The 24,221-nt window shown below is 41.1% G+C and overlaps 1 protein-coding gene across 3 annotated transcripts in view; it reads right to left on the bottom strand.

The window, feature by feature from the left end:
• Positions 1–24,221, bottom strand: part of SNX24 (sorting nexin 24) — a 150,198-nt gene that overhangs the window by 77,034 nt on the left and 48,943 nt on the right. Inside the window, exon 1 of one of the 3 annotated variants that reach the window (XM_034655923.1) lies at positions 14,844–15,132. The exons of the other annotated variants lie outside the window; for them this stretch is intronic. The gene's annotated coding sequence lies outside the window, so the exon portion shown is untranslated. Of the gene's footprint in view, positions 1–14,843; positions 15,133–24,221 lie in introns of those variants that run through there. 3 annotated transcript variants of the gene reach the window in all.

Here is a 24,221-nt window from a genome sequence, read left to right as displayed (position 1 = left end):
GAATTAACTGGATGTATTTTAACCAGTGTGTATAGTGGCATAAGTTTCCATTCCAACTATCTCATAAAATCACCTCCCTGTCTGACCCTCTACTCTTGGAGATATCCTTGTCCTCAAAGATTTCCAGAAATCCCTCTGTATAAAGCACAGAGGCTTCATGTAACTAAAAAAACATATTAAGGCGTCCATTAGGTTTGCTTTAAAAAAAAAAACAAACCACAAATTATATCATTCATGTGAGTAAATTTTATCCACAGTCCTGGGAACGTTATGAAGTCATTAAATTTAAGTTGAAAAGAAAAATAGATACGTTAAAGACAAGACTTACATTCCTAAGTGTGGTTTTGATTACGTGTTAGAGCCAATTTTTTCCCCCTAGGTGATAATATCTCTGCAATTAAACTGGAAGTCCATGATAAAATATTTCGAAATTTGGGTTGACACCCAATTTTCCAGGAATGTATTTTAAGAAATAAAATAAACTTAAAGAAAGAATTAACCCATACTCCAGATTGAATGGCCTCTTGACTTCAGAAGCTCATACTTTACGAAGTTATCCACTAGTAATCAAAGCAAAAACAAAGTTTTTCCTATAACAGGCTAAAAATATCTAATAAATAATTTAAATGCCTCCTAACTACAGATGGGGATTCTATATACAAATAAAACTTGGGACACCTGGGTGGCTCAGTCAGTTAAGTGTCTGCCTTCAGCTCAGGTCATGATCCCAGGGTCCTGGGATTGAGCCCTGCATCAGGCTCCCTGATCAGCGGGGAGTCTGTTCCCACCCCACCCCCCCAACCCTCCTGCCCCTCCCCTGCTTGTGCTCTCTCTGTTACAAATAAATAAATAAAATCTTTTTAAAAACCCACCAAAAAACCAAATACAGCTTAAAGCTCAGCGCTCTAAGTGTTTTGGGTCACAAAATTGTTACGCTGAGAACATGAGACACACACAAAGGACAACTACCAGCTTCAAATACGACTTCTCTTATGCAAGTTTTAATACTCATTCAATTAGAACAACATGGCCCAAATATTAACTCTAGGCTTGAAATCAACTCTGGGCTTCAAATATTCTCTTTCTTGACTAGGAATAAGCATGAAAGATAAAATTTAGAAGGTTGTTATTTCACTTACAAAAAGATATACCTCTAAATGAGCCATTTATTGTGTGCCTTTTTTTAAAAAAAGATTTTATTTATTTATTTGACATAGAGACAGCTAGTGAGAGAGACAGCCAGTGAGAGAGAGACAAGCAGGGGGAGTGGGAGAGGAAGAAGCAGGCTCCCAGCAGAGGAGCCTGATGTGGGGCTCGATCCCATAGCACCCGGATCGCGCCCTGAGCCAAAGGCAGACGCTTAACGACTGAGCCACCCAGGCACCCCTATTGTGTGCCTTTTGGGGGCCAGGCTCTTAACAGGTATGAATTCCATGACAATTTTTCTATGAGGGAAAGATGGTAAGAAACCTTCTAATTATAAATTACTATGATATTCAATGACTAGGTATACAGTTCGATAAAGCTAGTATAAAAATTTAATTTGTTCTTATTCTGAGCCTTAAATCATATTTCCTCTAATCCAAGATGCCACACTGATAAACTGGAGACATAATAATTAATACGTTTTATTATATTTGGTGGCAGAGAAACTGCTAATAGCTTTCTTCATGCCTTAGAAAACATGCAGATTTCATGAATTTTAAAATATTTTTTAAAAAAAGATAGACTGTTTCAAATCAACCACTGCTGGTTATAGAACAGTTCTATAAGAAATTGACACTCAAGAACAGCTCTGTAAGAACTGGGCATGAATAAATGTGTTTACTTTAAAAAAAAATTTTTTTTAAAGATTTTATTTATTTATGTGACAGAGAGACAGCCAGCGAGAGAGGGAACACAAGCAGGGGGAGTGGGAGAGGAAGAAGCAGGCTCCCAGCGGAGGAGCCCGATGCGGGACTCGATCCCAGAACACCGGGATCACGCCCTGAGCCAAAGGCAGACGCTTAACGCCTGCGCTACCCAGGCGCCCTTTTTTCTTTTTTTTATTTTTTTTTAAAGATTTTATTTATTTATGTGACAGAGAGACAGCCAGCGAGAGAGGGAATGTGTTTACTTTTTTAAAACAATGCTTCTTTGCAAAGAAAATTCATGACACTGAAAGGACTCCCCAAAATAAGAAAAACCTCTGATGAGAGAACAAAATATAATAAGAAAAACAAACTTAGAGCAAGAGCAAATATCAAAGACAAAAGGAAATCTAAGTTTCCTAACCTGGGAAGATCAAAAGTATTTACCATATCACTGGGAAAAATAAGATATCTACCTACTTTTTTTTTTTTTTTAATTACAATAACGAAGAGAAAAAAAAAACACTTGCAAAATATAGATGAGAAAAAGCAGGAACAAAGATTAGGGTGACCCCAAACTTCTTCTCTGCCACACTTTAATGCCTCCCCTACAAAAAGTGGAGCAACATTGGCAAAGTTTTATTAGCATATTATTTCATAATCATCCGAATTATTATTCACATGGAAAGGCACAAAAAGGCCATCTTAGCTGTGGGCAAACTCAGAAAACAAATACCCCATACGTACTTTTTTTTTTTTTTTAAAGATTTTTAATTTACTTATTTGAGAGAGAGAGAGCATGCACATGCATGGTGCACTTGAGTGGGGAGAGGGGTAGCCTTGAGCAGACTCCCTGCTGAGGGGGGAGCCCCACGTGGGGCTTGGTCCCCTGAGATCATGACCTGAACTGACACCAAGAGTTGGCTGCTTAACCAACCGAGCCACCCAGGAGCCCCAACCCCTCCCCCCACTTTTTGCAAAGAATTACTGAAGATGTAGAATTGTCAATGGATAGATGAATCACAACAAAGAACTCAAAAATATATAAAATATATTTTTATATATTTTATATATACACATTTTATATAATTATGCTTTATATAGTTTTAAATATATTTAATATATTTTAATATTTTAAATGTATAATTTATATTTGATACATAAAATATATAATATATAATAAAATAATATAAATATATACCAAAGTATATATCAAAAAATATATTAAAAGTAACACGAAAGGCCAGCCATTGTTTTTATCATCATCAAAGACTCTGATGTGGGACGCCGTAAATGAATATAGAAGAAGGCAACGTTATCCAGTGGCTGCTATCAGGAGGCTGCGAACATCCCCAGCAGGAAGCACACAGGGGTTTCATGGTCACATGGACAGAGCTTCCTCACAGGCTACTCTGTTGCTCGGCCTACAAAAAAAGCACTTGTGGCTGAAGTACTTGGTACACAGACAAATAAGAATCTCCAGAAATCCAGAGAAAACCGGTTCAAAATTTTAGCCTCGTATACTTCAAAGCTTGATGGTAAATGATCTCTAACATAGAATTCCACACGCAGGCAAATTTTCCACCAAGAAGAAGGTAAAGTGCTCTTTTCAGATACGCAGGAGCATTTTACGGATTACGTAGACTCAGATGAAATTTTCTTTGAAGTTACTTCTTAAAAATGGAATTTAAAGGAGAAGCCAAAAAACTATGCCCCTAACCTAGAAAGAAAATGCTGGAAAAATCCTAACATGGCAGCTTGGTAGCCTGAAAAATATTCAAATTAGAGTAAGAAGCCAGAGGGTTCCAAGAAGCGTGCCGAAGAAAATTGGTAAGATTAAGATCAATTATAGATAATAAGCTTTTAGTGATGGTGTCAAGATGTTCGCCTCTGTGAAGGAAAAAAAAAAAGCCGCTTAAAAATTCCAAGAAAACCAACCAAAGAAAATGGTATACAGAACCAACCAAACAAAATGGATACAATTGCAAATACAATTCCAGTATACAATTCCAAATATACAATGAAATAAATGTAACAAGATTTGGTGCAGTCCAGAGAGGAAGAAAAGAGTGGCTGTTTGAGATAATGCTGGGAATAGTCTCCACTGAGCAGATTCTGTAATTTATAAGGAGACATTTCATTCTCCACAGTTCCAAACACTTGATTACACAGTGAAAATATACATAAACATACGTACACACACATATAATATTGGGAACACCAACTATCGTACTCAGTTTTTAGAATGAACCTACACAACATAAGGCAATTCTTTTCACAGAACAGACTGTAAACATTTTTTTTTGTCAGTATAAAAAGTAATGACATAACTAGCAGAAAACAGGAGATAAATGGAGAAAGAAAGCAAACGGGGAACAAATTGTTTTCATCTTATATAACTGGTAGTCAAAGGACACTGCTCAAAATTGGTGAGGAAAGTGCTTCAAGTTACAAAGTAATAAATATAAAGTCATGATGTTCATTTTTAGTGATGAAATTGAAATCATATACATAGTGGGAACTGAGTATGGAGGGGAGGTAATACAGGGGTGCATAAACTCAGTTTCTATTTCAAAGTGGAGGGACACTAAAGATTTTCCAAGATTCAGGTATCAAGAAACAGAGCTCTGGATATACTGTTTAGAGTCTGGGTACTTAAAACAAAGTAGCAACGTTTCAACTAACTTACGGTTCTAGAACGGGTTAGATACATTTTGTTTTTCCTTGTACAAGTTTACGTAGTATTGGTAACTTTTCCGTGTATACATACATTACTTTCAGATATCCTAATAATGACATCGTCTCTGCTAAATGTTTTAGTTTTAAATCTCTCTGGTTATAAAGGGAAAATTTTTTCCTGAATTTCGTGGTATTTATAGAATTACAGGTTTTCAGTCTAACCCCTAGTACTGACTAATTTTAGCTGCAGCTCTCTGACTGATTATTTGATTATGAAGTCTTCATTTTTCTTTTCCTCTTAAGCTGTATCTGTATGACACAAATCCAATCAATCAATTCAGGGTGAGGGGAAAAATGCAGTCAAATACAGCAGGTCATACATGTTGATTGGCTAACATAGCTTTTCATTAGTTTCAATATCATATAACTTTGACTTAGACTTTCTGTAAAAAATGAATACTGATGGTCCTTTGCTTACCTGAACTGTTGTGACAATACGTCAAATATTACGTTAAACAATGAAGCATTCTGAAAGACAGATGCTTTATGAGCTCTATTATTCTCTTTTATATCCTGCTTTGAATGAAGGAAAAGAGATAAATTTTATCGGCACTACTTACTAACTTAGGCAAATCTCTAAATATCTTAGAGCCATAGTATCTCCATTAATAAAATAAGAATGATAAAATGATGTCACACTGTATTAGTCTGTGGGATAATAAATGTCTTGGTGCTTTGTGAGATGCTTTGAAATGGAAGGAATAATTGCTAATTAGGAAATGGGCAACAAAGTGTCCAGTGGGAAGCACAGAATGGTCTTCATGAACCCTGGAGGGCAGCCTTCTTCACGCTTTGCTTGAGGAAGGGATGTGTGGTTGAAATAGCTTGTCATACATAGAAGAACTAAAAGAATCCATCATACTTCTCTCGAATTACTGATCTACACATTGCATCTCCTCCTCATCACAAGCTCTTGGCTTCTACAAAAAGAAGCAACTCTCCCATCTGCCTCCCAAATCCTCCACAATCAGCCCCAACCTGTCGACTGATCTTGTGTTCCACCGCTCTTCCCGAGCCAATCACACACAACTCCGGCCTAAATCCTCCTTAAGCTAGACACCAACGGCACAGAGCGTGCTCGCCTACCCTAGTGCTTCTGCTCACAGGTGAGCCTTTCCAGGCCAAGGAGTCCCATCCTAGCCTCCATCCAGCCTCCACTCCAGAGCCTTCTTCAACTTTAGGCATCAGTGTTTTCCATAACCTTCCCTTAAACAGATCATCTAAATGGCACAGTCTTATTATTTAAAGTGCAGTCATATTCTCTAAATTTCAGCAAATGTATTCCTATCAACTATTTCATGTTAAACATATTATAAGCCCCAAATAAACTAGACTCTTTTTTAGGAGAAAATAATCGACAAGAAGAACCCACAACATTGTTATAAGGAAGCATTTATAATATACACTACTTGAAAAAGCAGGAGAAAATATTTTATCCATACAAAGCTGTTGACTATATAAAATAGGCATCAGAGATGACACAGGACATCAGCCAAATGGATGCCTGAGTCGCAGAATTACAAATTATTATGATTTTCCGTACAATCTATATTTTTTCATTAGAGCACATATACATTATTCTTATAATCAGAAGAAAAATTTAATCTAAACTTTATCTAATTCTGCCCTCTAAAGTTCTACTGGAGTAAATGTAATAAATGACAATTACTCATTTTTAAACACACACATCAAGATCATACAAAATTCATTTACATAATTCCTCAAATATTTATTGCGCATCTTCCATATGCCAAGCACTTTGCTATGCTCTGTAGCAATAACAGCAGCAGCTAACACTTTTTTTTAATGTTGCTTTTTATTATTTTTATTTTTATTTTCAGGAGGCTCCACGTCCAACGTGGGGCTTGAACTCATGACCCTGAGATTAAGAGTTGCATGCTCTACCAACTGAGCCAGCCAGGTGCCCCTAACATTTCTGAGTGCTTCCTATGTACTACGCTGTGTTCAAGGTACTTTCATTTATTAAATGGCTTAACCCACAGGGGACCCTATGAGGTAGGTACTATTATTATTCTTACTCAAACTGTGAGGAAACCAAGCCATCCAGAGGCCCATAACTTAGACACAGAACTAGGAGCAGATTTATAAACTCAACGCAGTCTGGATCCACTGCCCACCATCAACGAGCTACAGGAACAGTGGTGGGCGAACCCATCATCCTAGCCTTTATGGCGCCTGAACACTAGAAAGAGAGCAATTAATAAAGTAGCCAAAACAGTATATAATTCTGACGTATGATACAAACCATAAAGTTTAAAAAGCTATTATCTGAGCTGTACTTATTAAAAACACATATTTTTAGAAATCTATCTATGTGCATTAAGGGAAAATAGGATTTACTCTCAGGAATCCAGAAAGTTTTCTTTCAGGAAATGATGTTTCTGAACAGACCTAGAGTAAAGGTAGGCAAAGAGGAAGGGCACGCACCAGGCCGAGCAAGTGCAAAGGGCCTGAGGTAGCAGGTACCGTGCAGACAGCCTGGAAGGCCAGCACCTCTGTTAGAGCCTGGACAGCAGACAAACAGGGAGCTCCATTCAATGGCTTGACAAGGACAAGTACCCAGCTCCGCTCTAGTCCCTGGAGACGCAACAGTGAAGGACCCTAAGATCCCTAACAAAGCTTATTTACATTTGAATGCAAGGGGGGCACAGACAATCACACAAGTAATGCACATTAGGTGGTAAGTGCTACCAAGGAAAACGGATCCGGGTAATGGGACAGAGAGGGCCTGGATGAGAGCAAGTATGGCTGGGATGGTCAGGCAAGGTCTTACTGATAAAGGACCTATCTGAGCAGGGACCTTGTATTAGTTTTCTCTTCCCGCCGTACAAACACAATGCCTCGTTTCTTCTCTCACATTTGTAGGGGTGAGGAGTCCAGTGTGCTTGGCTGGCTTTTCTGCTTCAAGTCTCACGGGACTACAACCAAGGTACTGGCAGGGCTGTGTTCCCTTTGGGGGTTCACTGGGAGAAAATGTTTCCATTTCCTTGTGGTTTTAAGACTATGGTCCCTGTTTCCTTGCTGGCTGAAGGACCGGTGGTCCCCACTTCTTTATGGCTACAGGACTGGGGTCCCTGTTTCCTTGCTGGCTGTCAGCTCCCAGCTTCTAGAAGCCACCTGCATTCTTTGGCTTGTGGCCCCCTTTCTCCATCTTCAAAGCCAGCAACAGCAGTCCTTCTCAAGTCATACTTCTCTGATCTGCTTTTGTGCTTCTTCTTCCACTTTTAAGGACTCACATGATGATGCTGGGCTCAGCCAGATAATCCAAAATAGCCTCTGTGACTCAAGGTCCTTAACCTTAACCACATCTATGATGTCCCTTCTGCACGGAAGGTGACACAGTCACAGGTCTGGGGACTAGGGTGTAGACATTCTTGGAGGTCCATTATTCCCTTTACCATTGGCCTGAAGGAAGTGACACTATCTGGGGGTGGGCAGAGCGGGTCCATGTAAATCCTGACATGTTTGTGTGCCTGCAGTGATGAGGAGGGAGGAGGGTTAAAGAGGTCTGAGCGATGGTGCAGAGAGGTGAGTGAAAGCAGAAACAACAGGACAGACTGATAACTGAAAGTGGAGTCTGTTTACAAAACGAGGAATCAAATACAAAGGTGAGGTCTGGGGCCTGAGCAGGCTGACGGACGTGGTGCCATCCTGAGCTGGGAAGACCGGGCATCAACCAGTCTATGGCAGCAAACAGGAGCTCAGTACTGGCCATGGTGAGTTCGAGATGCGTGTGAGACACCCAGGGAGGATGCGAAGCTGCAATGAATTTATAGCCTCGGTCTTAGTCAGAGATGTAAATTTGGAAGTCATCACAGTGTGAATATAATTTAAAGCCGAAAGGCCGGATCCGATCACGTAGGAAGAGATGTTTATTTAGAGATGTTGAGGTCATAATGGGGTTTATGGTTTTACCATTTTAGCAATGAGAAGCCTTTGCTGCATTTTAAAAGCCTTCCTCTTCCAAATTAAACTTCCCAGCTCCCATAGATGTCCTTCAGATGACCACCTGTTCAGGTCCTGCACTACTGACCACCTTTTGGACCAAACACAGTTTGGCATTGTTTCTTCTAAAATGTTGAATCCAGGATGTAAGGAAATACAGGCATTCCCCATTATGAATGGATTGCATCTCCGAAGTCCATAGTGGAAGTAGTAAAACCCAGCAGGGATTTTCTCATAGGGTTAGTCTAAAAGGTTCCAACACCTAGTTAGCCCATAATCTGCATAAATTACAATGCTAACATGATTCATTATTATTCCGCCTATCAGATTCGCAGTATAACACAGTGGTTAAAAGTTCTAGGTCTTCAACCAAACTGCCTGGGTTTGAATCCTGTGTTTCCTCTTGCTCTCCGCTGGGCTCTACTGATAATCCATGATTTGGGGCAAGTTATTTAACATGTCCCAGTCTCAAGTTCCTCAGCCACGACACAGAGCTTCTAATGGTACCTTTCACACAGGCTTATGTAACAATGTAAACAATTTGCCCCACTGTCCGGCATCTAGCAGGAATCCAAACAAGATCACCTACTGTAGTCATTACCAACATCTAGTCATGGCTACAACTGTTTCTCTATCAGCACAGGGGAGACTTCTTGGAGGACGGACAGGGGAAGAGATGATCCCATGTGAGACTTACTGATCCCATCTGTCCATCTCTACAGGTAAGGGGTACTTTTCTCTCCGTCACCACTGCTGGTTCACCCTGCGGTCATACACGTGGTAGGCTTCTGTGCCTACCTTTGTCAATGCCCACTGAGAACCCACGGTACAAGGAAGGATGGTGCAATTTTTCTGAAAACTGATTCCGTCACCCAAATCATGAGCCAGTGTCTTCGCAAAGTTTTGGGTCATCTGCAAATCTGAAGTGGTTTCCTCCATCCAGGCCTGAGAGCTTACCTTGCAACCTGCCAGCTGCTCTCTCTGCCCTGTGCTTGCCCTCTAATAATCTGTGTTTCAGAGCAGCCGAAGTGGCCCTTTCCAATTGTCTATCAGCTCACATTACTCCCCTGCTGAAATCTTTCCAGTGGATTTCCATCACTCCCAGAACAGAAGTCAGGGTCCTTACCCCTGCACTACCAGACCCCACACCACCCAGCTCCAGAGCCCATTCCTCTCCTCTATTTCTCTAGCACATCCCTCTTCCTCCCCGGGGTCCAGCTGCACCCGCCTCCTTGTTGACTGTCAAATGTATGGAGCACATTCCCAGCTCTAGGATCTGAAGTGCCTTTTCTACCTAAAAGCTTTCCCCTCATTTTGTTCAACTGCTGTTCCAGGTCACCTTCTCTGAGGGGTCTTATCTAACTACTCCACCTAAATCAGCGACTCTAGTCCCCCCCCCTTCTTTTTTTTTTTTAAGATTTTATTTATTTATTTGACAGAGAGAGACACAGCCAGCGAGAGACAGGACATAAGCAGGGGGAGAGGGAGAGGAAGAAGCAGGCTCCCAGCAGAGCAGGGAGCCCGATGTGGGGTTCGATCCCAGGACCCTGGGATCACGCCCCGAGCCGAAGGCAGACGCTTAATGACTGAGCCACCCAGGCGCCACCCCCTCCCCACCATTCTTGATCCCCAGACCTGGCCTTATTTTTCCTCTTTGCACATACCGTGGGTTAGCACTCATACACACACACACACACACACACACACACACACACACACACGTACACACACACAATTACAAATGTTGGTTGGTTGGTTTATTGTCTGTTCTCCCACCAAATTAAAAGCTCCATAAGGTACCTCACCTATTTTGTTCACTGTTAGAGCCCCAGTGCCTCCTACAGCACCTGGTAACAGAACAGGTTGAATCTACGACATAAATGAGGAAGGAAAGAGAGAAAGGAAAAGTGAGCAACTAATCTACAGGAGGACAACACACGGGGATGAACACAACTACACCTTAGGCTGGCTCAGCAGTCTGATAGCAACAAGGGCATGATGAGTTATTTTTGTTAGGAAAAACAATCAGCAAGTTAGACACGACAGAGGCAGATTGTGCAGAATAAGATGGTTTCTTATAGAAAATTTGTTGTAGTTGGTCAAAAGAATACTGTTCATGAGGACCAGAAAGCTATGAAAATAGTTTTGAAATAGAGCTCTTTTATTAAAAAGAAACTGGTAGTCTTTTTTTTCTAGTTTGTATTTCACTTTTTAAAGAAACTATCAGCCTTAATAATTAGTACCATTTTGTAGAAGCTCCATGATATGGTAGACAGACCAATCCAGAGTCAGACACCCCTGACATCGAGATCTGCCACTTGCTAGCTGTGTTTCCTTACAGATGTTCCTTTCCCTTTTGAGCCTTAATCTCCTGATATGTAAAATAAAGATCACACCTACTGCTTGGGGCTGGTGATGGAGTAAATAAATAAGACAAGGTATATAAAGCACTCAGCACCCAGCCTGGCACATGGTTGGTACCCATACAATCCAGTATCTTCCTGAATATGACTGGGTTACTTACAAATCTAAATGGAATCTGAGGCTATTAATTGCCTTTATTTCTCCAACACAACATGAAGTAGCATGACGTACTAGGCTTATTTCTTAAGAAACATACTCTTAACCAAAAAAACTGCAATTCAAAAGATTAAAAACTTTAAAGCATTCTCTATATAAATGTACACATACACACATACATACATATATATGTGTGTATATATATATGTATATATAGATAGACAGATTTAATTTTTTTTTCACCAAAAAAGGCATAAAGACTAAGCTTGAGGCTGAAAATTACTGGTCTCATTCGTGATGAGTCAGGCTCCATATTTCTATAGGACCAAGAAGATGAGATCCAAGATCCTCCTGTGTTCTCTCAGTACTGAATGTATTTATTAGACTCCAGAAAGGGAAGGCTGCTTGGCCACAGACAGTCTGCAATATGCATGCCAGCCTCAAAGCTCTGCTGTTTGGCTTTCAAATATGGGCAGAGAGCAGGTGGAGAGGGACAAGCTCTGTGCCCATGAAAGGATGCAGGCCATTTTGTTAACTCCACAACTGAAGATCCCAAAAAGACACCCTGATGCTCTGCTGAGGGCAAAGAAGCTTCTTCTGTTCTACCGAGAGGTGTTAGAGAGGATCTGCCCATATTTTTAAAACGTCCACCTACAAGAAGAAAGTAAGCTCTTAAAGACTGTAGAACTCTCAGTCTTCTTTCAATGCTCAGAATTTCAATTCTTCTTAAGAAAAAAAAATATTTATCAAGTGTTTTAATGTCCCAATATAAGCCCAGTTTAAAACTGTCACACTTTGGGTGCCTGGCTGGCTCAAGTCTGTGAAGCGTCTACCCTCGGCTCAGGTCATGATCCCTGGGTCCTAGGATCGAGCCCTGTGTCGGGCTCCCTGCTCAGCGGGAGCCTGCTTCTCCCTCTCCCTGACCCCGTTTGTGCTCTCTCTTGCTATCTCTCTCTCAAATAAATAAAGCTTAAAAAAAATAAAACTGTCACACTGTAAAGACAATAATGATGATGGTACTTCTTTATCCAACTATTGATTAAGGACTTAATGTGTGCTAAGCTCTGTTGAAGGTGTCTGAAGTCTACCAGTGAAGTAAAATGACAAAGAGCCTGCAATCATGAAACACACCTTCCGGGAGGGGAGACTGGTAACAATAGATATAAAACAATAGCTAAACGATACATTGTGTTCTAGAAAGTGATTATGTGGTATGGGGGAGGGGGCCAGAGCCAGGTAGAAGCACTAGGAATGCTGCAGGAAAGCTGCCATGTTAAATAAAATGGTCGGAGTTGGCATCACTGAGAAGATGGAAATCCAGACTTTGAAGTTCTATCATATCGGAAGAATTAACATAGTTAAAATGTCCGTGCTACCCAGAGCAATCTACACTTTCAATGCTATCCCGATCAAAATACCAATGACATTTTTCAAAGAACTGAACAAACAGCCCTTAAATTTGTGTGGAACCAGAAAAGGCCCCGAATTGCCAAGGAAGTGTTGAAAAGGAAAAACAAAGCTGGGGGCATCACATTGCCGGATTTTGAGCTGTACTACAAAGCTGTGATCACAAAGACAGCATGGTACTGGCACAAAAACAGACACATAGACCAACGGAACAGAATAGAGAACCCAGAAATGGACCCTCGGCTCTTTGGGCAACTAATCTTTGATAAAGCAGGAAAAAAACATCCAGTGGAAAAAAGACAGTCTCTTCAATAAATGGTGCCGGGAAAATTGGACAGCTACATGCAAAAGAATGAACTTGACCACTCTCTCACACCATACACAAAGATAAACTCCAAATGGATGAAAGACCTCAATGTGAGACAGGAATCCATCAAAATCCTAGAGGATCGGCCACAGCNCGGCCACAGCAACATTTTCATGACACATCTCCAAAGGCAAGAGAAGCAAAAGATAAAATGAACTTATGGGACTTTATCAGGATAAAGAGCTTCTGCACAGCCAAGGAAACAGTCAAAAAAACTAAGAGACAGCCCACGGAATGGGAGAATATATTTGCAAAGGACACCACAGATAAAGGACTGGTATCCAAGATCTACAAAGAACTTCTCAAACTCAATACACGAGAAACAAATAAACAAATCATAAAATGGGCAGAAGATATGAACAGACACTTTTCCAATGAAGACATACAAATGGCTAACAGACACATGAAAAAATGTTCAAAATCATTAGCCATCAGGGAAATTCAAATCAAAACCACACTGAGATACCACCTTACGCCAGTTAGAATGGCAAAGATAGACAAGGCAAGAAACAACAATTGTTGGAGAGGATGTGGAGAAAGGGGATCCCTCCTACATTGTTGGTGGGAATGCAAGTTGGTACAGCCACTCTGGAAAACAGTGTGGAGGTCCCTTAAAAAGTTAAAAATTGAACTACCCTATGACCCAGCCATTGCACTACTGGGTGTTTACCCCAAAGATACAGACGTAGTAAAGAGAAGGGCCATATGCACCCCAATGTTCATAGCTGCATTGTCCACAATAGCCAAATCATGGAAGGAGCCGAGATGCCCTTCAACAGATGACTGGATTAAGAAGCTGTGGTCCATATATACAATGGAATATTACTCAGCTATCAGAAAGAATGAGTTCTCAACATTTGCTGCAACATGGATGGCACTAGAGGAGATAATGCTGAGTGAAATAAGTCAAGCAGAGAAAGACAATTATCATATGATTTCTCTCATCTATGGAACATAAGAACTAGGATGATCGGTAGGGGAAGAAAGGGATAAAGAAAAGGGGGGTAATCAGAAGGGGGAATGAAACATGAGAGACTATGGACTATGAGAAACAAACTGAGGGCCTCAGAGGGGAGGGGGGTGGGGGAATGGGATAGACTGGTGATGGGTAGTAAGGAGGGCACGTATTGCATGGTGCACTGGGTGTTATACGCAACTAATGAATCATCGAACTTTACATCAAAAACCAGGGATGTACTGTATGGTGACTAACATAATATAATTAAAAAATATTATTATAATAAAAAAAAGAAGTTGTATCATAGCAATTAACTCAGTAGTGGCTTTTATTTCTTGTTTATCTTTTTTTTTTTAATTTCTTACTTATCTTTAAAGTAACCTACTTTTCAAAATGCACTGACCCATGAATGTTTACAAACTAAGTCTATCTAATGAAGAATGTACAACTAAATTTCTATGTTTAACCAATTGCCATCTTTTCTGAATCTGTACAACACACACCAGAGTGCAGAGACCCTCGGGGAGAAGTCTGGAGCCTAAGGAGGCTCGGCCTCAGCATGTTATCATCAGCATGTACATTCTTCATGTAGATTCAGCATTTCTAACCCCAGGCTAAACTCGGCTAAAGAGGAGGTGGTGGGGGGAGGCCATTCCAAGAGCTTCTCATATTGATTTCTTTTACCCCAAACAAAGAGATATATCCTAATCACTTAATTTGTCTGAGTCCTTTAAAGAAGGAACAATGAATTGAAGAAAAAGTGTTGACTTGCAAAAATATAATCATTTTTGCAGGTTGTTGTTGTTGGTATGGGTCATTTTCCCTTAGTAATATCACATATGTGCTCTCTACAGAGAAAATGAAAATGCTTAACTCTAATTCCTGCCATTCCTGAGAGCCTGAGCTAAACCCAAGGAAACCTACATCTAAGACTCTTACACTGCTCCCAAGAGTAGCAAGGACAAAGCTTTTCTGCACACTTTACCTCTCCAAGGTTTAATGTATTAGGTATTCACCATGAAATCACCCACATCACCTGGACAGGAGCAGCTCTGTTCTCGCTTCATAGTGTTTCCATATGCACAGAGCCAGGGCAACTGAGAACCTTCTGCCAGGCGTTTCCTACAGGGCACAACACACTGATTTAAAGGTAATTTTCCGAAGAAGTCCCTCTTTGGACCGGAAAAAAAAAAAGTGCACAAGACAGGGAATAACTACAACCACAATCAGTTCATTAGTTTCATTTGGGAAAGCAAATATTCACTTGCTAAAACCAAATATTCACTAAGTGCCCATTACTCCTCACCATGACTCTGCCAAGGTTACCCCTTTACAGACTAAAATTCATGAAAGCAGTGGGATCTGGACACAGGAAAACATTTCCAGACAGGTGAGCCGCTTGGCCATCAGAGGTAAATAGTACACCCAACTTAAATATTCATGGCAAAAGGAAAGAAGAGTTATATTAGTTTCATTAAGTAAATTTTCATGGGCTATACTGCCAAAGTAAACTAATCTGAAAGGTACATATGAAGAATGTTAAGAGAATAAAAAATGCACAAGGAAGATTATTTCTCAACAAATATATGAACATACACTGATATGAATTATTTGCTCAACATACTGGCACCAAACTGAAACTGGAATATGACTTATATTTATTTATTTTTTAAGATTTTATTTATTTATTTGCCAGAGAGAGAAAGAGAAAGAGAAGGCACAAGTAGGAGAAGTGGCAGGCAGAGAGAGAAGCAGGCTCCCTGCTGAGCAAGGAGCCCAATGCGGGACTCGATCCTAGGACCCTGAGATCATGACCTGAGTCCAAGGCAGGTGCTTTACCCACTGAGCCACCCAGGTGTCCCAGAATATGACTTTTAAAAGTGAAAAGTAAGGGGTGCCTGGCTGGCTCAGTGGGTAGAGCATGTGACTCTTGATCTCAGGGCTGAGAGTTTGAACCCCACATTGGGTACAGAGGTTACTTAAAAAAATAAAAATAGGGGCGCCTCGGTGGCTCAGTCGTTAAGGGTCTGCCTTCGGCTCAGGGCGTGATCCCGGTGTTCTGAGATCGAGTCCCACGTCAGGCTCCTCCGCTGGGAGCCTGCTTCTTCCTCTCCCACTCCCCCTGCTGTGTTCCCTCTCTCACTGGTTGTCTCTCTCTCAAATAAATAAATAAAATCTTTAAAAAAAATCATTAAAATAATAGTGAAAAAGTACATTTATAACTAAAAACAACTGTAAGCAACCTAATATTTAAAAGGATGATAAATGAAAGCACATTCATATCATGTCTTAGATTTAGTAACACAAAATGGTATTGTTAACCTTGTTAAAATTTTTAAACATAAGCACAGGCTACACCAAGAGTACACTGTTATTTTTTTAAATTTAATTTTACTTAAATTCAATTAATTAACACATAGTGTATTATCAGTTTCAGAGGTAGAGTTCAGTGATTCATGAGCTGCATATAAAGGAGTACACTGTTTTACAGGATCGGAGCACCTGGCTGGCTCAGTCAGAGGAGCATGGGACTTGATCTCAGGGTCGAGAGTTCGAGCCCCACATTGGGTGTAGGGATTACTTAAATAAATAAAAACTTAAAAACATAAGTAAATACATGATCATAACGGTGTATGTACATATGTACCTAAAAAAGGTGGGAGAAAAAAAATACTCAAATGTTTTAAATGAACAGCTAAGGTTTTTCTCTTTTTCACTTTTCAGGGTTTTTTCCCACCAATCTTTCCTCATTGAAAATGTGTATCTCATAGCCTTCTCTAAAATTCTGAGTGAAAACGTTCAAAATGAAAAAAAAAAAAAGTTGTAAATCAGGTATCTTGGGTTCCAAGTCCCTCTTTGACACTTATTAGCCATACAGACAGGAAAATCATTTCTCAGTTCAATCCTGTTCATCAGCTAGGACATCTTACTGTTTTATTTACATATGGCACCTGTCTGTGTATTGCTGTCCCAGGTGTTTCTCTCCAAGTCAGCTCTAAGGTAGAGACTGTGCCATGTGCACATTTCCGTGCCACGCTCTACCCACTGATGACGGCAAATGGTAAGTCATCTGTAAGTAACCGTGCATGCTTACCTCACTGTTCAAAATCACTATCTTCAGGATCCAATTCTGTTCAGTGAACTGCCTTCCACGACCTCTCCCTTACCAAACAGCAAACTCACTTCTCAAGCAGACAGCCCTGCTCTTCCCCAACTCCTCCTCTACCTTGTGCACAGTTTCTGGCTCTGAAATCAGAGGGCTCCATGAAATGTAAGCTCCAGGTTGATCTGGGCCAGACTGCGGTTTTCAGAAAGACTAGACCACATGCTTTCTGGTCAATTGTCAGGCCTTCTCATCCCACCAGCTACCTTTTCTTCTCCAAAATGCTCACTCCTCTCTCTTCCTTGGCCTGAAAGCAAATGCTATGGTCTGTATGTGACTATTTACCTGAATTCTCTAGTTTCTAGACATTTCCTCTTATCTTAGGGGGGCACATCCCACTGCCGCAGGTTGTGAGCAAACACACACGTGCACGCATTCTCAGGAAGGGATGGATGTGGCCATCAGTTCGCTATCAAAAGGACTCACCTAGGATATCCACAATAGCGTGACATGTAACATCAAGCCCTTTTAAAGGCATTTTTCTAAAGCTGTAATAACCCTGTGCCTCCATAGTATAAGGGCTCATTGACCTGCTGCCTGTGAATGATGTGGCCAGTCTGGTGCCAGAAAGGGAGCTGGAACATCTAAGGCTACTTGGACCGTGGCTTGGCTACTGTACAAAAACACACTGTGCAGCTGACTGCTGAAGAGATACTGATTTTGTTTTGCTTTTTTTTTAGTTAACGTCATTGTATCTCAGTTTTAATTATTTTCCCGATATCTAAACCACTCTGAGTTAATATTCTGTTGGGGTCTCTTTAATATGCTTTCTCAAATGTAATAAAACCAAAGTGACTGGTTCTTCTGGCCACGAAGTCAAAACACTACACCAAACACCACAGAAGCAAGCCACAGGAAGCCCACCCGCCATTTTTCTGTCCGGGTGTCTTTCTGATTGCAAGATAGGACCCCCCGAGAGAGTTCTGTACTCTTTTTAATTTGAAGGTATTCTCACTTCATTAACACAATTCTTCATTTTTTACTTCTTTGTTAGTACCAACGAGAAATTCCAGGCTTTAAAAGATTCAAACGACTTGTATCTAAATCAGACCTGGACTCTCTCCTTGCAACATGCCGATTTACATGAGATCTCTTGGAGTTTCTCTGCTTCCACAAAATGCGGATGCCACTGCCCATCAGGCCTGGGTTTGCCGCTTTGCACAAACAGTCCAAAACAGTTTTCCTGATCTGTTTCAACTTGAAGTGTTGTCAATATATGGATTGTCTTGCTTTCTAATTCAGTGAAAAATCTAGTTTTCCATTAGTCTCTGCCTTTCTAATTTTCAATACAGCTTTACTAAATGTAATTATTACAGGCAGATTCAAGAAAGCAATTACTGAGCTACTGGTTTGTATCTCTGAAGTCTTAATAAGTGGCAAAAAGTTGTAACTGCACCCGGAGTATAAAATAAATTTTTCTACAGATTAGACATACACACCCTTGAATTTGTATGTGGAGAGACATATTTAAAACAGTATATAAAGTGTGCTCTCTTAAAATGCAAGTCTTCATCCTCACTTAAACTTTATTCAAAGGTAGTGCTGTAAGGTCTAAAGAGGAGGAAACGACATTTCAGAAATGTCTGTCTGCTCTTTTTCCAGGACTCTGTGACTTTGGTAAATCACTTCATTTCCCGGATTTCCTTTTTCCCTCCATCTGTAAATATGTGTGAATGTTAAACTAGATGGCCAACAAGTACTCTTTCAGCTCTAGAGGCTATGAAATATTTATTAAATTTCTAATTTCTGCTAAGTTCAGTAATACACAAGGACAGAAGTTCCAAGGCTTAAAATTTAGTCAAGAAGAAAGATATAATTAATATAAACCAATATATAAAGGTGCCTTCCCAATGATATAAACCAAATTGTTTTTCCAAGATGTCTTAAGCAATAGCTGTACATATAAATAGGGGACACAACTTCTTTGGGAGTCATCCAAATTACAGACTTTGGCTTTCCATCTATCGGCAAATAGTGGAGCATTCACTATGTGGTCAGATGGTGGAACCACCATCCCCAAGCCAAAATGCCTCTGAGACATTGAACAGTCATGTACCAATCAGTTAACCATCCTTATCTCAGTATGGTGAAGATTATTTAATAATTCATGAGAGGCACAGGGAGCAGGTGAATATCATCATTTTGCAGATAAAAAGACTAAGGATCAGAAAAATAAATGACTTTTCAAAAGCCTCATAACCATTCAGCAATCTGCCCTCTACCATATGACCATGGGCAGCTTTTTCGCAAAATTAATTACTGAATGAGGCCATAGTGACTTTTTTACTTTCTGGAAAAATCTTCATTGCTCTTAACATTCTGGTTTGTCAGCACCATTCAAAATGGTGCTAATTATTTACCTTGAACACCAGAAAGCTACAGCAACCATTCTAACTCTTACATTAATTTAGATGATATGCAAAGAACTGACCTTCGTGATTTCTAGAATCTGGGCTAATGGATTTTGGACAGGGTCCTTACATCAAGGACTACCGAGTGATGACGACCATGATCATGACCACCATTGCCTGCAAACTGAAAAACACCCGCCGTGGTTTCTTCAAATCCTCCTTCAGGAAGGTCAGACAAGCAAGTGTGAAGGCAAAGGAAAAAACTAAAAGCATAAACAAGCAAGCAAGCAAACAGCATGCTTCTTCCTTTAATTCTATAACGAAACTGAAAACCTGTGTAACAGGTCCACATTGAATCACCCTTCTAAAGGTGTACCATGCTCAGTCTGGATGCCACATTTTCAGAATGTCGTTGTCACAGGAGAGAGTCTTTTCCATGGAGAAGCCACCCTCAAGACCAGAGGTCTATCCCTCTGGCAGCTGAGGAGCAAGGAGAGATGTTTACCCCAGGGGAACAGTCTGTAAGCATTTGTGGAGCAAATGAGAAGGGATTGCAGTGAAGTTTTGTCGATCCCAATAACAAAATTAAGGCCAGCCAGTAAATTTTCTGTACAGTCTAGAGCTGAGAAAAAGAATCATGACTTCGAGTTTGCCCTGCAAGCATAACGAGCCCACATCCCAAATCACCCACCAGATAAGGCTGAACTGACAGTTTCCAGGCAGCTTATGTAAGGAGGGATTACAATTCAACCCAGTTTCTGGTCAGAGATTGTATTTTGGGAAAACAGACGACATGCCACTGTTAAGTAAACAGCCTCTTTCTTTAAAGTGAGTCAATCAGGGCAGGGGTGTCATTAAGCCATAGAAATAGCTAACGTAGAATTTGAGATGGATAAAGTCAAGGCCCCAGATCTACTATTCAAAACAAAAGCATTTTACAAGGAAGCACTGAGATTGGGACTCAGAGTAAAAGCTCCTAAGATACAAAAGCACGAGCAATTATAAACACAAAATCTGAAATGGTCGCTTTAAAGAATTAAGACGAATGGGTAAACATTAACTTTTAGCCTTAAAACACCAAGAGAGCAAAGCAGGGCTCTGGGGATGAACCCCAAAAAAGGGCGCAAGGAATATGCCAGCAGGAACCAACTCCACAGAGCTGGAAACAGAACCCAGAGATCTAGGTCTCCCTGGAAATAATGTCAGGAGCACATTTGCCTCAGGCAATCGGAATGAACAAGTCACATGCATGGACACAGACTACTAACAAAGAAACAAAAACCAGACAGTGGAAAGTGTGTGAGTTTTGTCTTAATTTCGATATTAAGTGGCCATGGATATGAGATACGTCATTTGCTCTCACTTCTGGCTCCGGTTTACTTCTTCAGTGAAAACGTAGGGATCACTTGGGTGTGTCACCATGTGCTAGAGGCTGGGGATACAGTGAACGAACAGCACAAGGCACAGTCTGACAAACGCTCCAAGGGAAAGGACAGACTGCCAACAGAGTGTCAAACAGCACAGCCAGTTAGGGCTCAGTCTCTGGGGAAGCCATGAAGACCGGAGACCCAAGGGGGAGCTGAGGCTGAGGGGAAGGTTCGTTGAACGAAAGCAGCAGATGCACTTGGGGATCCAAGAGGGTGATACTGCAGTTAAGGGGGAGGAAGGCTCGAAAGTAGCCTGCCGGTGGGCAGAGGCCAGATCACACTGGACCTCTTAAGCCCCACTGAGGCCCCACTGGCCTTCACCAAATGAGCAGGGATAGGCCACTCCATGGCTGATGAGATGTGCACAAGAATCCCTCTGAATGCAAAGAACGGATTCTAAAAAGTTCAGAGTGGGTGAGGAGGATGAAGCAGAAGGTGCTGATGTCTTTTCCAAAGTTTCACATCAAAATTTGATGCTTCTTAACTTTATAAGTACACCATGTCAACTTATTTATAAGTACACCATGTCAACTTATTAATAAGTACACCATGTCAACTTATTAATAAGTACACCATGTCAACTTATTTATAAGTACACCATGTCAACTTATTTATAAGTACACCATGTCAACTTAAAAATGGACTCAGGTCATAGGATAAGTTTAAAACTGAGCCTTTAGGGGCGCCTGGGTGGCTCCGTCGGTTAAGCATCTGCCTTTGGCTCAGGTCATGATCTCAGGGTCCTGGTGGAGCCCAGGTCTCCTCAGGCTCCCTGTTTAGTGGGGGGTCTGCTTCTGCTTCTGCCTTTGTCCCTCCCTGCTGCTCATGCTCTCTCTCTGGCTCTCTGGCTCTCTCTCTCAAATAAATAAAATCTTTAAAAAAAAACTGGGCCTTTAAAAGTTTGAAAAGAAGGTAGATACTAGACATTTTAAAAAATGAAGTCACTAGGAAGTTTTAAGAGCCTTCTCATCAAAGGCTCTTCTCCCTTCCTCATCCATGTAAGACCAAGAGAAGGTTATACTGCTCTGATGCTTACAAGGACGAGCAAACCACTCTAGGTCTGAGAAGGGAAAGGGAGGGAGCTAGGGGCCCTCCAGCTCACCTGCTAGGTGTGAAGCCCCCTCCAGGGCGATGAGAGCAAGGCAACTCAGCAGTCTGCAGGTGTTCTCAGAGGAAACGCATCAAGAAAAAGTAGGGGTGGGGGGGGAGCAAACAAGCAAGAGGAAAGGCAGAGGGACTATACAGGCTGCCCTCACCAGAAAGGCAAAGGCAGAAGGCATCCACAGGGTTCTATCAGTGCCAGAACAAGGGTGAAGTCAGGAGACCGCTTAGGTCAAATGGACAAGAGAACAAAGTAAATGGATATAACAACACCAGAATCACCAGTGAGGTAAACCCATAGAGCAGAACTGTAAATGAGGTGAACTTCCTGAGTTGTCCCATGAAGGATACTGTGGGGGAGATTGGCGGGGGGGTCCCTAGATTAACTCCGCAGGCAAAGAACCTAGTAAAAGGGATCCACGTAAAGATGGGCTATAATCTACAATCAGGCTAGGGTTCATCAGGATAAAGCAATGTATTCTATTAGTGACTGGGATTACACGTTACAAGGGTCAACTTTGGGTTCCAGTCAAAACTATGTAATGACAAAGCTGGTGAGAGGACACCAATGCGTAAGAAGGAAGTCCAACCAAGCGCCTAGTTTCTACCCTGGGAGAAGGTGACGTGGGTGTTGAGATCCAGCAAATGTATCTATGGCCTATTCATGCGTTGTACAAAGTGCCTTGAGCACTGAGAAGGGTATGCAGCCAATCTTAGGAACGGGGATGGGTGGGGAACAGACTGAATATAACCAAAGCAGTTTTCCATGTATCTGCTAGAAGCCTTTCCCCCTACTTCCACCAAAATCTGATTGAAGGGGGAGATGGTCAGGACTCCCCACTCTGTCTCCATCCACACTAGAGCCACCCGACCAAAATCCCTCCCCTCCCCAACTTATTCATCAAAGGCTGTCTGATCCCAGGATGGAGGAGTAGGGGGGCCGGCCCTAATTTTGAACCTCTTCCCATATTCTTACAACCTTGGTCTTGAAATTAAGAGGAAAAGAATTTCAAAAGTAAAAATGAAAATAAACAAGAGGAGAAACAGAAGTGAACAGGAACTGAACAGCCTGGCCTGTAGCCCAGAAGGGGAAGGTCTCAAGGCACTCAGACACTAGGCAGAGTATCTCAAATCCTGAACATCACCGTGGCAGGATTAATGTCCTAAGGCAACTTCGTTCTACTGGATTTTTTCAATTAAGTTTCCCATTGTCAAAGTAAACCTTATCTCTGGTGATTTTCTTAACTTCCTAATCTTCTGCCTTTACAGCTGTTACTCCTAATAGTAAAGTGATGGTTCACTATTTATAGAATAAACTGATATCTTTCAGCCTTGAACTTACAAGCTCTCAATCCACTCTGGCCTCAATGCTGCATTCCTCATTAGGGAAAAGCATGCCCTAGAAAGAATTATTCCATTAGGTAGTTTGCAAAAGATAACCACACCAACGTAATCTTGTCATTACTACGGGTCTGCCTCTGAATGGAAGTCATTCCTCTAGCTAGTACGGTTGACCTTGGAACAACATGGGTTTGATCTGCACATGTCCACCTACTTGCGGATTTTATTCAATACAGTACACTAAATTTTCTCTTCCTTATGATTTTCTTTAAAGTCTTCTTTTCTCTGGCTTACTTTATTATAATAATATAGCATATCATATATGTAACATACAAAATATGTGTTAATTGACTTATCGCTAAGGCTTCGGGTCAACAACAGGCAATTAGAAGTTAAGTTTTAGGGAGTCAAAAGTTATACGTGGATTTTCAACTGTGTGGGGGAAGTCGGCACCCCGAAGCCCTGTGCTGTTCAAGAGTCAACTGTATTTACTAAAATTTTTGTGAGGCAGGCTATGAGCTGGAACACAGCCAGCAGCAAAAGAGACCTGGTCTCTCCGCCATGGAATTCAGAGAAAAGAAAGAGATTAACCAATTTTAAGTACAAGATTATGGCTGAAGGAGGAGCTGGAAGGAAGTGTAGATGGTGGAAAGTCATCCTAACAGGGAAACCAGACTAGTCAGGACAGTGAAGGACCCCAGAGATTTCACACTACACTGTATTCGTGAGGGCAGGCATGAGCTTACACATGTCCAATGTGGTTTACAGCACTCTCCACTCTGGTACTCAGGCCACACTTAGCTTGGGAGACCAAAGACGTGGGTTCAAATCCCACCTTTCCCATTTATCGGCCATATGTCCTACAGTAAGTTATTTAAGCTCACTGGGCATCGGTTTTTTTCATCTGTTAAGTAGAGACGGTATCTTCCTTGTAAGGATTTGAATAGGGTAATGTTTACAAGGTACATAGTATGGTGTCTAGCATGCAGTAAGTGCTCAGCAAATAAGAGCTTATGATTTTCATCACCTGA

The sequence above is a fragment of the Ailuropoda melanoleuca genome, chromosome 3 (genome assembly GCF_002007445.2).
Source record: "Ailuropoda melanoleuca isolate Jingjing chromosome 3, ASM200744v2, whole genome shotgun sequence".
In the NCBI taxonomy this organism is placed as follows: Eukaryota; Metazoa; Chordata; class Mammalia; order Carnivora; family Ursidae; genus Ailuropoda; species Ailuropoda melanoleuca.
This window is presented reverse-complemented; position numbering and strand designations above follow the sequence as displayed.